Source organism: Megalopta genalis, chromosome 5 (assembly GCF_051020955.1).
Source record: "Megalopta genalis isolate 19385.01 chromosome 5, iyMegGena1_principal, whole genome shotgun sequence".
NCBI lineage: Eukaryota > Metazoa > Arthropoda > Insecta > Hymenoptera > Halictidae > Megalopta > Megalopta genalis.
Genome location: NC_135017.1, coordinates 23,642,191 through 23,656,240, shown reverse-complemented (window position 1 = coordinate 23,656,240; position 14,050 = coordinate 23,642,191). Strand labels below are relative to the sequence as shown.

Sequence of the window (14,050 nt, the reverse complement as noted above, 5' to 3'; positions counted from 1 at the left end):
TGCAGCAAACTCGCTTACCAATTTTCTCCGTAATTTCATCGACCAGATTTCGTTGTATAGTGTTCAGAAAAATTAAAATCGAGAACTGGGGCAGTGGTTTCTCGCAAGCTTGTGTTTTCAACGACAGAATCCACTTAGAAGGACCACCTGACACCCGGTGCACCCGGTTGCAAGCGAACCCGAGATTCCATGTATCGTTATAGTTCCCCGAAACCGGACTTGAAGCAAAGCGTACGCGTTTCCTGGCGCAAACGAATCCGATAGGGAAAAAAAGGCGCGGAGAGTAAAGAGACCGAAAGGTATTTTTAGGAACACTATGTTGCTGGAGTGTCACGCATCTGGCGCGAAAGGCCGGCAATAAAACACCGGGACCGGCTCAGGGGATTAAGATGTTTGCTCGGAATCGTATACTTTGTTGAAAAAATTGGAAAGTTAGCCGGTTCCCGGCGTCTACCATTTTTCGTGCCGGTTGAGCAAGTTTTAACGAAGAGGCCAACCCTAATCTTCAGCCTGTGCTCCACCCTCTTGACCTTCTGTTAGCTTTTCCACTTACACACGCATCTGTGCACATAATCTTCGTCAATCCTTCCCCAATCGGGCCACGTCGGCGCCTCTCGGCTTTCTTCAACCATAAACATTCGTTACACCTTGTAAACAATTTTGTCGGGCAACTTGTATATTTTTGTAATGGCGGATCGAGTGGATGGAGAACGGGCCGGGCCTTCATTAACTTTTTTATCGGAACGCTTTGTTGGTTTTTACTTCAGCAGGCCGCGCGAGTTTGAAATCGAAATAAACAGATCTTCGTGATCACCTTTTTGGGGTGAAAAAGGGGCCGAGATCGAGATGTTGGGGATCCAGAATTTTGTGGGGTGTTTTGGTCGGGATGGGTCGGCCTGGAAATTCGAAATGTTCATCGAGTCAGAGGAGGACTCGACGTAATTAATGAACTGCGATTTTACGCACTTATAACAAAAATTAGTAGATGAAACACAAAACAGGTGGAGCATTAAAAGGTCATTAAAGTAATTAAGAGAAAAAATTATATTCTGTCGAACCCTTGCTACTTGTGCAATTGATTCAAAACACTGTTATTTCGCATAAGGATCCGCAGTTTAGTAATTAATATTCAGTGATTTTGTTCTGCCCTCGGTTTTTGAAAATCCATTTATTTTTTGGAATAAAAAAAGATGAGATCGAGTAGTTCAAAGTTTAGAATTTTTAGGGGATTGGCTGGGAGCTCGAAGAGATCATCTAGAAGCCGAATGAAATTATTTGAACGTTGAATTAATTTACTTGGACATAGACCAACTCGCCTATATCGTAACAAATTAATTTCAATTGTTCGTAGGGCAAGTTGAAACACGATCGCATAGGTCAACGAAATTTGCAAGCACTCTGACCCGGACCTCGAACTGCAATTTCTACCTCCTCGATCCTCGACGACAGCGATCAGACATTTTTCGTGTTTCGCCTGGCGTCCCTTACAACCTTTTATCTATTTACAACATCCTGTATGCCGCGAGAGAGGCTCTCGGCAGAAGGTACACTCAAAATCCTCGGCCAATCGCGAGTGTGCGACTCCCGCCGTTCACCTGCCATTCCAATGTTGCTAAATGCCCGCGGCCAGTCACTTATTGCAACACTGTGAAACTGAAACTGGCGAGCCCGCGACTTAAACTGATCGTAAGTTAGGAGATACAACCGCTCGACGGTCGTCCATTACGTTCCTGTCTACTTACGGGACTTTTTTTCGCCGGTCGGTTTTTTCCCCCGGTTGGTCTTTTTAATTTAAATTTTCCGGACGCACACGGCCGCACACACGCGCATTCCGCGCGCGCGATTTCATGCTGCGTGCGTTCTCCACATAGCCGGGGCCGTAGGGGTTGACTTTCGACCGGTTGATGTAGGATCTGTTCGCACGCGAGCCGATATTATCTTCGCAGGATGCATAATAACGTCGGGACGCAAGAATTACTGCATCCATTCTTTTTTTAACGCCACGCCCTTTTTGTGCAGACCGGCAAAAAATTGCAGGAGCTACGGCGCTGATTATGCCGCGCAAATTAGCCCGTTTGCCCCCAGAAAAGTTTGATAATTACCGAAGCTTCGAAAAATCATGACTTATGCATTCGTCGTATCTAGATTGCAGATCTTCATGCAAAATACAAATTTTTCTGACCAAGTGCATAATGTGGGAAGTTCAACGTACGCTTCATGCAACAATATTGTCAACATTTTCTTGCAGCTTCAGTACTCTTTTATTTAACCAATTTTAGTTAACCATAAAATAATAAAAGTCTAATCATATCCTAAAGATATTCCACATTCACTGTTCCAAGGATCTTTTTGGGTACTTATATTGTAACGAGTATTATTTTCGAAATCCTGGTAATTAAATTCCGACCTAGAGTTTCTAAGTCAGCATTTGGAAAGGCCTGCTTTGTATAACCTTATAGAATATTCAAGCTGCTTTTTATCACGATCCTTCTCTTGTACGAGCAAGGATTACAAATGAAGCTCATGTTTGAATAATGGAGAACTTTCATTCAGAATTTTTACGCATTAGCGCTGCACCAGTTTCTGAAAAGATTTGTCGCGATTTCATCGAATGGGAATCTAAATCTCTGTAATTACATGTAATTAAGTCACGTGAGATAGACACGATAACGATTAGATAGGAAACTCTTCGTTCCTACGACTGAGCTCACTATCCATATTCATAATCTTTTTCTGCAGTAATAATTTACGAGTCGAGTCACGAGATCGATAGACGCGATATCGTACTAGATATCGAATACACATACACACATACAACAAAGTATGTTTCAGAAAAAGCTACAGAAAAAGTTGTTCTGTGTATGCAAATGGGAGTAAAGGAAGTCGGGGTTAGAAGCAAGTTGAGAATACGAATGTTTATGCATATTTTATACTAGATTTCGAATTCTACTTCCATCTGTTTTAGCAAAAAATTCTAACAACCGCTGGCACCGGTTTTATCCTCTCGGTCTATTGTGTGAAAAGTTGCAATGAAACCGGCGATATAGTTATAGTTGGTCGCGCGTATCAAGGTCAGGTGATAGTCTCTTCGCACGCGATCGCCGCTACAGTAACGCCCACTAATAGACACCATTAATATGCTCGTAAAGTCCATTGATCGCCAACAAAGTTGCGCCGATTACGGCCTGTCATTAGGAGTAATAAAGATATCGTTAATACGTTAGACGTAGACGAGTACGCTGAGTGAAAACTGTAAATTCTCGGCCAAGTTTATTCTGCGCCGCCAGGATATTGAATTACAGCTCGCCGTTTCCTTCGCCCTCATCTGTTAGGGTTCCTTATCGAAGAAAGGGTTGGAACAGGGTGGAGCGTCGCTGGTCAACGAACGTTACTCCACCTGACATGCAGATAACAATGTCATGGAGAAAATTGCCACGTGTTTCCTATCACACTACCGGCATAGACAAACAAAACTAGCTGAGCCTATATAGTACAAAATTTATAGCGAAGAACATCGACCTAGTACAAAATAAAACTACTAAGAATATTAAATATCATTTCTATCAAATATCAGTGTGGATGATAAAATGTAATGAAATGGATATTTATAATTATTGTGTGTTGAAAATGTTTCTAAAACTGGGGATGATAAGTCAAACAAAATTCAACGACGTTAATCACGATTTTGTCGTGAATATTTTTTATTCGATGTCAGTAATTATTGCACAAAATTTTATAAGTGTATCGACTATATAATGAATACAGCAAGAATATGAATGACTGCTGAATACTATTTAATTGATTTTATTAAAAAAAAATATTACGTTTTGTAAGAGTGTTAAAAGAGCACTTTATTCAGTATTTTATAAATAAAAAGCAGGATTTTTAGGAGCATAAGATTTCAAAGCTACCAGGAGGATGTCTGAAAATCATAGAACAAATAAATAACAAGATTGTTCTATAAATAATATTTACTGTAAACATTAAAAAATCGTCTCTCACTTTTTCTTGAAAGAAGGAAATTGCTTTTCGAACGTTGCAATAATTTAATCGATTAAAGTGTCTCATAAATTAATTGGAGAATATTGTGCATAAATTGAAGATCTCATTTTTATGGTATTGACTGTACCAAAAATTGCTAGGGTCTCCTGTTTCCCCAGGAATCATGACCCACCCCAGTTTGCCCTTCCAACAACCATTGGTTTCGTGGCCTACATTGGCCATCCTTTTCGGCCATCTTCACCCCCTTTGGCAGTCATCGACCTCCTTCGACAGTCTGGTTATCTTTGTTCATCAAACCTGACTACTGCGGCCATTTTTCTCTTCAGCTGCCCCCACCTCAAGTTTCTTCGGCCATTTCCCACCCTCTGGGTCACGACTGGCTACCCTTCGAAGGTCCATTGTTCATTGCCACACCTAGTGGACCACCTGAGTCATCCTAACCGCTTGTCAAGGACCAATAATAAGCCGTCGATTCTCCTTGAAGGATTATTATCGTCTGACAACGTTTTTATAAATTGATTGCGTCAATTGCAGTAGCAAGAAAATTATGGTCCTGAATTTTATTATCATTGTACACAAAAGGCATCATTACTTTTTCATTTTACTCCATTTTGTCGTAAAAATTTATTAATCAATTCCATCGAACACTATATTTTAGTCCTATATCTACTCCATTTTGTCGTAAAAATTTATTAATCAATTCCATCGAACACTATATTTTAGTCCTATATTATATATATAGTTGTATATTATATATACAAGGCAGGCTATTAACGAACGCAACAATGCAGTTGCTGCTGGGATTTGCTTTATTGTTGTTTTAATTTCCTCGGTGTTCGTCGGATTCAATCTACAGGGTGTTAACGTTCGGGGTATCGGTGTTATTCGAACAATAAACGAGGGTTGGAAGGACCTCCATGATCCCCGGAGATTATTGAAGTTCCTTGTTGATCCTTGGAGGTCATTAAACTGGCTTGTTAATCTTCGAAGGGTCTAAGTGCCTCGTAGACGCCATTAGCAAACATTTCGTAGCTTTTAACGCAAGTCCAAACATTTTCAAGACCATCGAACAACGGTCTCTGGATTTTTTCGCAAGGTACGCTATCACTATAGTAACTTCTGCAAAATTTCGAATCAATTTCGAAACGTTGATCACGCGAAACAGCATTTCCTCTGATCTCCTCGCGTCTCGTCACGCAAAAAGGACATCAAGGAGCCCAGGAGCGCTGCAAATGAGCGGCAGGATCGATCGCCGCGTCGGTAATAAAGCGCACCCAGTGGATCGCCATAAGAGCCGCAGGATGTTACCGGCGGGGTCAAACATGCTTTTCCGACTCTCCTCGGATTTCCTCGCAGCCGTTCGTGCCGAGCGAAAATCTGCAAACGAAAGCGAACTTATTGATCTGCTCTCTCGAAAAATTCGAAAACCGCGATTATCGTAAACGTAATCCAAACATCCAGCCTCGGGTGCCGCGGTTAAAAAAAAAAGACCCGAGGGAAACGGCTCCGTTTTAATAAGAATTTCGCGCAGCCTTTTAGTTTCGTCGCCGGCAGCGGCGTCATAACGTCGGAATAAAAGGAAAGCATCGCCGGTGGAATGAGGCCCGAATGAAACCAGAAAATCTAGAATTCTATTCACGATGCAATTGGTCCCCTCCGCCCCGCGGTTCCTCCTCTCTTTCTCTTCCTCTTCTTCGATCTATCCCGGAATATTTGCGGCGCGGTGTGCGCACGCGCGACTTCTCTGCTGCACCGTGTGTCTACAGAAGTGCACCACGCCGTGCCCCGCGGGGGCGGGAGGGAAAAAATCGAGCGGAATGCACCCGCCATGACGGCTCCTTTGCAGCATGGAAGCTTAGCCGAGACTCGAACCAGCGAGGCGGTCGTTACCGTTAGCGGAATGGGCCCCGGCAAACCGCCTTATGCTCTCCTCTCTACGACCTATTTCAATGATCGCCATACAGATGCCGCTGCGATAATTGTCGCCTCCGAAGGACGCCGTGAAACCTGCTTGCCAGGATGGCTGCCTCTCGCGATACCTGCCCACAGGCATCCGGATGGCGAATCAACGCCGCAAGCAATCGGCTAACGAGATTTTGCGCTGCGAAATATAGCGGAACCGAGATATTCGATTCGGCTGCTTCTGAAAATTGACCAGTTCCCGCTAATCCTCGAGCAGGATTGACAATCCGGCCAGGATCACCGGGATCCAAAGAAATTCGAATGCTCGCCTTGAATTTGTTCGGGGAATTGAACTGGTTTCGTCTGGAGATTTTTATAACTTTTTTTGAGACTGTAGCAATTTTTTCGGATTTTATGGAGTAGCTGTATTAGCTCAGCAATAATAATTTTGCTTTTTTCAATGGTAACAGCTTCGCCTAATTTTGCAATGACCAGTTGTAACTAATCCTGGTGTCGTCAGTCCTTGGAAATCTGGCGAGGATTCATAATATACTAGGATCCAAAGAAATTTGAATTTTCGGCTTGAATTTTTTCGGAGAATTGGACTGGTTTCGTCTGGAGATTTTTGTAACTTTTTCTGAGACTGTAGCAATTTTTCGGATTTTATGGAGTAGCTGTATTAACTCAGTAATAGTTATTTTGCTTTTTTCAATGGTAATAGCTTCGCCTAATTTTGCAATGACCAGTTTTAACTAATCCTGGTTATGTCAGTCCTTGGAAATCTGGCGAGAATTCATAATATACTAGGATCCAAAGAAATTTGAATTTTCGACTTGAATTTGTTGAGAGAATTGAACTGGTTTTATCTGGAAATTTTTATAACTTTTTTTGAGATTATAACAATTTTTTGGATATTATAGAGTAGCTATATTAACTCAGCAATAATAATTTTGATTTTTTCAATGGTAACAGCTTCACCTAATTTTGCAATGACCAATGGTTTCGTCAGTCCTTGAAAATCTGGCGAGGATCCATGATACACCAGGATCCAGAGAAATTGGAATTTTCAGTTTGAATTTGTTGAGAGAATTGAACTAATTTGGCCTGCGAATTTTGACGATTTCTTTAAGATTTTAGCAATTTTATAGGATTATTTAAAATGATTATATTGGTCTGAGTTCAACCACTTTGTTTTCATCGAAAAATCTTCATTCGACTAAGAACGATTTTTCAATTTCCAAATTTTAGCTAACAATCTGATAGACGATGGATATAATCATCAAACTTTTGCATTGATCTGCAACTATGTTTGAAAATGCCATTGAGATTATATTGTACAATGACTTGTGCGCTCATAATTCATGATACATCGATTTGAAACAACTAAACAAAAGATTTAGAATCAGAAGTGTGCATAATTATCAGACTGCGGATTTTATGCAATTCTGTCAAAATTACGCACCTGCAATTTACAATGGCATGGAGCTGAAATGAAATTAGGAATGCCAGGATGTTCTCTTCGGTTCAATTAAAATGATCAAAGACAGGAATAACTTTCTATTTGATTTCCGCAGTATTCTCTTTTATTTTCTCCGTTTTCACATTATTTAAATATCTTGATCATTTACTTTATCTTCTATTGTATCATCTCTTTTATTGCATCACCTCTTTTCTTTCTTCTGCACTTTCTTTCTCCCGTTGATCAGATAAATATTATTATTATTATTAATTCTAAAGTGACACGAACAAATTTTATTTCCCATAAAGATCCGCCGTCTAATAATTACAGATCGTATCGAGAAAAACCTAATAAATAAAACCTGCTTCAGGCATGCACGTGGGTCCAGAAATATTCAAGCAGGTTTAAGCAGAACGAAATTGTTTGCGAACTGGATTCTCAAAATTACATTCTGCTGGCAGCAACTTCGTGCGCTGCATGGAAGTTTAAGTGGAGGAAGTTCGCCAAAGTTCTGTAGCCTATCCGGAGGCCAAGGATATCGATTGAGCCACTGATCGAGACTTTATACCGTGGGCCAAGATGTCGGATCCTGCGAACTAGGGTAGAAACTAGAGTACCAGCTAATAACGCTTGCTGTATTTGAAGTAATTGCCCGCAGTGTTTAATTATTTAAGTAATAGAGAGCCAGCTGCATTGAGGGTCGCTCGAGTTTAGCAAGAGGAAGTTCGTTGTCGATGGAACGTGGACAGGGTAATTGTTCCTGCAGCTAGTGAGAGGGCTGATTCATTCTTCTTCCGTAGAATCAATACGGACGAGATGATTGAGCCGACTAGCTTACTCGTAAATAAACGATTCGCTGCAGAACTGTATAGCTCTTCAAGTTTCAACGGCTTCTTGACTCGGTTACAACGATCGGACCTTTCTTAACCCAATTTACGCCCTTATCTGTGCCGAAACTTTTATCGCGCCCTCGGTTTACCCATTACCGATCTTCGTCAAAGACTTCTTTCAAGTCTGACTTCAAAGAACTCGGTGTCCTCCGATCTCTTCCTGGAATTTTTCAATAGCTAAGCCGACGACTAAGTTTCGTAAACCGCTGCGCCCTTAAACCGCTGTCGAAATTCCAAATTTAAGCATCGATTAAATTAGAAACTTGAGCGGATCTCGCGCCGATCTATCCGATTATTATTTCTCCGGCGTGGCCGCTTTATCCGCTCGATTATTAATCTCATGCGACCCGATAGATCCGGCATTCTGGAACCTAACCCAGACCAGGTCGCTGAAAGTGAAATGGTCCGAGCTGGTCGACAACCGGAGCCTGTAATTATACTATCGACTCGTTTCTTCTATTCCGAGGTGTATGGTCGTATTAAAGTCCCACGGATTATTTATGACGGGATTGTCGCCGGGGACTGGTGTTGCGAGAATTGTGTAATAAGGTAAACGACCCTTTCACCGGTCGAGGGAATGTCGCTATTTCGGAGTCGGTATTGTTCGACCGCTCTCGACGGTTTCTATTGTTCGCTTCCGTACGGATTCCGAGTGCAAAGAATTTTTACGAGCCTGTCAATCACTCTGCCCACTAGAACAATTTTTTTTTCCAAGACGCTGTCCTGTTCGATGCTCTTTAAACATCTGGAATTCACAGCTGTTTTATAACTTGATCTACATTTACACGGTCTAATCAGTTTTCGCAGGATCGTTGCTTAAATGAGGACTCTTGCAGTCGTTGCTGACACAGCACAGTCATTCAAAATCGCGTTAATACGTTCAATATTGCTGGTCTCATTACACAGCACGCAAATTATTCATACTTTAAAACGATCTACAGTGGAATATATTATAATTGACTAATTCGTTCTAGAATTTCGTTCGTTATAGTATCCATTCGTTATAGGGTACATTGATATTGATATTGTATATATTACCGTACATATTGTATATACAATATATGCAAATATATAATATATTGTATATATTCTATAAATATATAATATATTGTATATATTCTATAAATATATAATATATTGTATATATTCTATAAATATATAATATATTGTATATATTGTATGTACAAACATATACAGCACAGTTATTATCCACATTAAAATCCACACTGTGTATTTATGGTAAAATTGGTTTTAGTTACAATTTAAAATACTGCAAAGGTTGAAAGCAATTTGAGCCGTCAATGTATTATTTCTAATCTATTACGATGATTCAAAGAAGAGTGCACTTGCCTCTATTCCTTGCAAATGATGACAGAGAATTTTTATTTTGCACAAAACTCGGCGATCTAGTTATTACCGAATACAATGATTTCACACGAAATAGAATGAATTTAATATGAAACAAAAAGTAATAAAAGAACATGCAAATACCTTATAAATTAACTGCACCATAAATTTCTGTCTTCCTATCTCGGAAAGAACAATAGGCAGCGAACTTTTATGCAAAATAAGAATTGCATGCATGAGTTGAATTGCGTACAAGAGCTACGCTGACATTTATTTCACTTAATAATTTGAATCGGCTGTACGCGATACAACCGGTGCTTTGAAATTCTTCGAGTGATTACACCGTCCTGCATTTGATCTACTTATTTTTGTCACGAGTGCATAAAATTCGCGGCGCTACTTATCCGTTTCCTGTCAGTTGTGGTCCACGTGCCGCTATCGATCGTTCCCTGTCATTTGCAGGACAACCAGCCCCCGTGACAGTGCCGGGGGATGCTGCCGCGTCTCCAACGGATCCTCCGGGTCCGTAACGAGCCACGGCACGGCCATTTGAAATGTTAAATAGGTCGCGGTCGTAGGCAGCGGGGCACGTTTCAAGGGTAGCAGTTATCTACCTTTATGAGGGAAGGTGGTAAATGGGTTAATGTTTCGCGCCAACAGGTGGCCGCTATTGGACCGCGAGCTTATAGCTTTACGACGACCTAAAGCGGTATATTCTAGCGTTTCCATTGATGTATGTATTCGCGCCCGGCGGAGAAGTAGTTGGAGAGCGTCGTTTCACCGCGATGGGAATCGTCGGCTAACCGAGGGACGGTTCCTGTCACACTTTTGTCGAACGCTCGCTTCGAGTAATCGACAGTGAAATAAACCAAACTGCGACGTTGACTAAGCTGCCACGGCATTATTGGACGACGCTGGGCCACTTGTGTCGGGTTCTTAGCACTGTTCTAAACACTGCGCGGTGGGCGGCCATTTGGGAGCTTGAGAAATTGGTGGCGGGACACTAGAGTTTTAGAACGGCAGTTTAAACTTCCCATCGGAGTCGGGGATGTAACGAGAAAAATATATATATATGGCTGGGAACGTTGGACCCACTACGAGCAGATTTTACATAGATCGAAAAGGAGTCCTTGAACTTGAAGATCTCTTGAAAGATTTGTCTTTCGAGGAATTGGGGTAAGGGTTTGATCGTTTGTGTCGACACTCGAACGGCGAACTTCCTTGATAGAAATATCACTGAGAATAATCTCTATTTGAACATTCTGAGTTAAAAGGGGCCTGAATTCCGCCGTTTGAGGGTTAATATGGATAACATAAGCAAGTTTCGAAGAAGTTCTTGCTGTTACACATGTACACGTCTTAAGTAAACTGTAACAATTTGCAAGATTTAATAAAGGAATCGCTTCGACCATATCTTTTATCTCATATTTGAAATAACAGAAGCATGTTTCGAAGAAGGTGCAAAAATGTCAAGCAGTCTCTAAAAATCTGTAAGAATTGATAAAGCAATCCCTTTTTATTATTTATTTCAGTATAGGCAGCATAACAATATTTTGAACAAAGCACCCCATGTTATATCTACGAAAATGTTTGCAGCTCTTTAATATCGTGTACCCTAGGAAAGAGAAAGGATTAGGCAGAAAGACCATATTCTTCTTATATATACTATAAATATTAACTCTTTGCACTCGAAGCTATTTTAACTGTAAACATAAAATTATTTTTCTGACTTATAATGTTTTTATTTTATATGGCAAAATGCATTTTATGCATATCAAATTGACTCTTGGGAGTCACACAACAATTACACTCTTAACAATTTTTTAAATCTTAAAACTTTGTTGGTATAAAAATTATCTTAAAACGTGATGTAACAAATTTTAGTGGTGCCTCAGAGTCACCACTTGAGTGCAAAGGGTTAATCAAGCAAGTGGTCAGGCGAAATATGCGTAATCGAACATTAACAGAATTACGATAAAAATTCCCTGCGAAAGGAACATATATGACAACTTACGCAACATAGGTAAACATAAGTTCTTCACTCGAGTGTATAGCGACAGCACAGATATATCCGAACGTGCATTAATTTTTCTTCGCAGAGAGACGCCGCGCGCATGACGCTCGCTCGATTCGGTGGATCCACCAAAAACGGATAATTTAAAGTCAAGTCAGAAAACGTGCGCGCCGCGACTGCCTAAAGGCAGAAGCTCCAGTATCCCGAGTTATTTGTTCGGTATCAGGCCCGCGGATTTTATTCCCCGCCCCGGGACATTACTCTAAATCATGTTTGCACCCGTATACCGGTGACAGCGTCGCGTCTGCGGGAAGATCGTGGCTTACGCGGGGAGGAACGGGGCTGAAAAACCGGGGTTCGGGGCGCATACCATCCGGGGCTTCGAGAAAAATGAAGAGAGCTGAAGAGAGAAAGACAGACCGGGTCTGGCTGTTGCCTTTTTATTCCCGCTGGCAAAGAGAGAGCAAGAACGAGAGAGAGAGAGAGAGAGAGAGAGAGACGGCTGAAGAGTTTCTGCGAGATCCTCTTCGGGTCGCTGTCTATCAGGCAGCATCCCCTTGAAACGAGTCGCCGCTAGTCCAGCAGCACCATTCGCGATGACGAGGACGAAGACGACTTCATAGCTAAAATGTATTTCTTGGACGACATCGACTCGGTGGCATCGAACTCCGGTTTTGCCGGTGGTAGAGGAGGTTGGTGGGACGGACAGCTGAAGGAGGAAGGGGATCATGGAGGAGCAAGATGGTAGGGAGCATCGTTTTCAGACCGAGAGTGGATTTTCTGTCGGCCGGCTGTTCATTTATTTTTGTCTGAGACCGTTCCGTGATCTTCCTCCTACTCGATCCTCTTCGTCTCTTATTCCTGCATCCTCTTCATTCTCTGTCCTCATCCGCTGTCTTCCTTCGTCGACCTCCTTCCTTGCTCTCTCGCGTTCTCGTTTCTCTCCCTCTTTCTTCAACGCTCGAATCTCTTTCTCTTTTTCTCCCCTTCTCTCATATTCTCTTCCTCTCTTGTTCGCTTTCTCTCACTCTCTCTCTCTTTCTCTCGTTCGCTTCTTCTCTCCTTCTCTCTCTTCATCCCCCGTCTCCGTCCTTCTCCGTGGTTCGAGGCGTGCGCGGAGAGACCAGGTTCGGGCCAACCTAATTTATTGAGCAGATGGCTCGAGGAGGTTCGCGGAGGTGGGGCGAGGGGGTGGCACCCAGTCAGACACTCGAGCCACGTAGCATATAAAATGTAGATGTTCGCTGCCATCAGAGATATTGCTACATCATTGTATATCTCCGGGGCCAGCCGCGCCGCGCCGCGCCGCGGTGGTTCGTCGCGAGCGTTCTCCGCTCGTACCCCAATTAACGATATCTTCTCGGACTACCCCCGCCGCCTCCTCCTCCGCCGCCGCGATCGAGCACTTGTCACCGAGGGATATTTACGAGTTTGCTACCGTGTAATAAAAACGTGTAACTCGCGGCCAGGAGCCGGACGGAGCAGCTAACGGACCCGGCGTTTGCGATTTCGTGCTCGCGTCGATTATTTTCGAGATGGCCGAGCACAACTGTCCGCTGCAGTTCCTTCGTTCGTTTCGTTCGGAATAATAATTTCTTAACCGATTCCTCTCGAGAATCAGCCGTCGTAAACGTCTATCGGAACTTGCAGGACAAGTGAAGTTTCCTCGTGCGTTAATGCGTTCGGTACGTTTGAAATGTACTTCGCACTGTGAGTACTGGGTGACCACTGAATTACTGAACGATACAAAAGAAGTATAACTTTCACAACCGCATGTTCGTTCGACTTGTTTATGTTGTGGCTAAGAGGTACTTTGACAGTAAAATGTTGTCGATGTTTTCTTCGAGCTTTAATCGTTGATTTTTCATCGGGATAGGGAACGTTGCTGGACATCGTACGTAGCCATTTTAATTTCCAAGCGATGCTCTACAACCTACAAAAAAATCAGAAAATGACAACGATTGGAAATGAACAAGTTATGACTTTCTCAAACCCTTTGGATTTTCAGTGACTAGCGTCTAGAAAAAATTGTACCGTATAAATATTTTATCAATTATTGCAGGTATTTCAGAGTTAAACAACTATTGGGTTGGGTAAAATAAATTATTGGACGCTGATTATTTCGGCAGAATGCGAATTAATGCAAGAGAACCGAATCTTGAGGATCGATTGTTTAACGTGGCTAGACAATGAAAACGCCGCGAGGAATTAAATACTGAATCGACGGGATTTTCGAGGCGTCTCGACAGCACACCGTGTCTATAAAACACTCGCCGCTTAATGGGCCATCCGGTGACCAATTAAGAGCCGAGATAGGCCATCGCCGCCGACATAAAACTTGGATTATGCGTTGTAACAGGTGCCGTACACCGTGTCCGTAAGCGGAAAATGTTACGCGTTCGATAAACGCTCGAGGATCGATGAAAGTCAACGACC

At 42.2% G+C, this 14,050-nt stretch overlaps 1 protein-coding gene across 9 annotated transcripts in view; it reads left to right on the top strand.

The window, feature by feature from the left end:
- Nucleotides 1-14,050, top strand: part of LOC143259440 (uncharacterized) — a 475,413-nt gene that overhangs the window by 67,777 nt on the left and 393,586 nt on the right. The gene's annotated exons all lie outside the window — the stretch shown is intronic.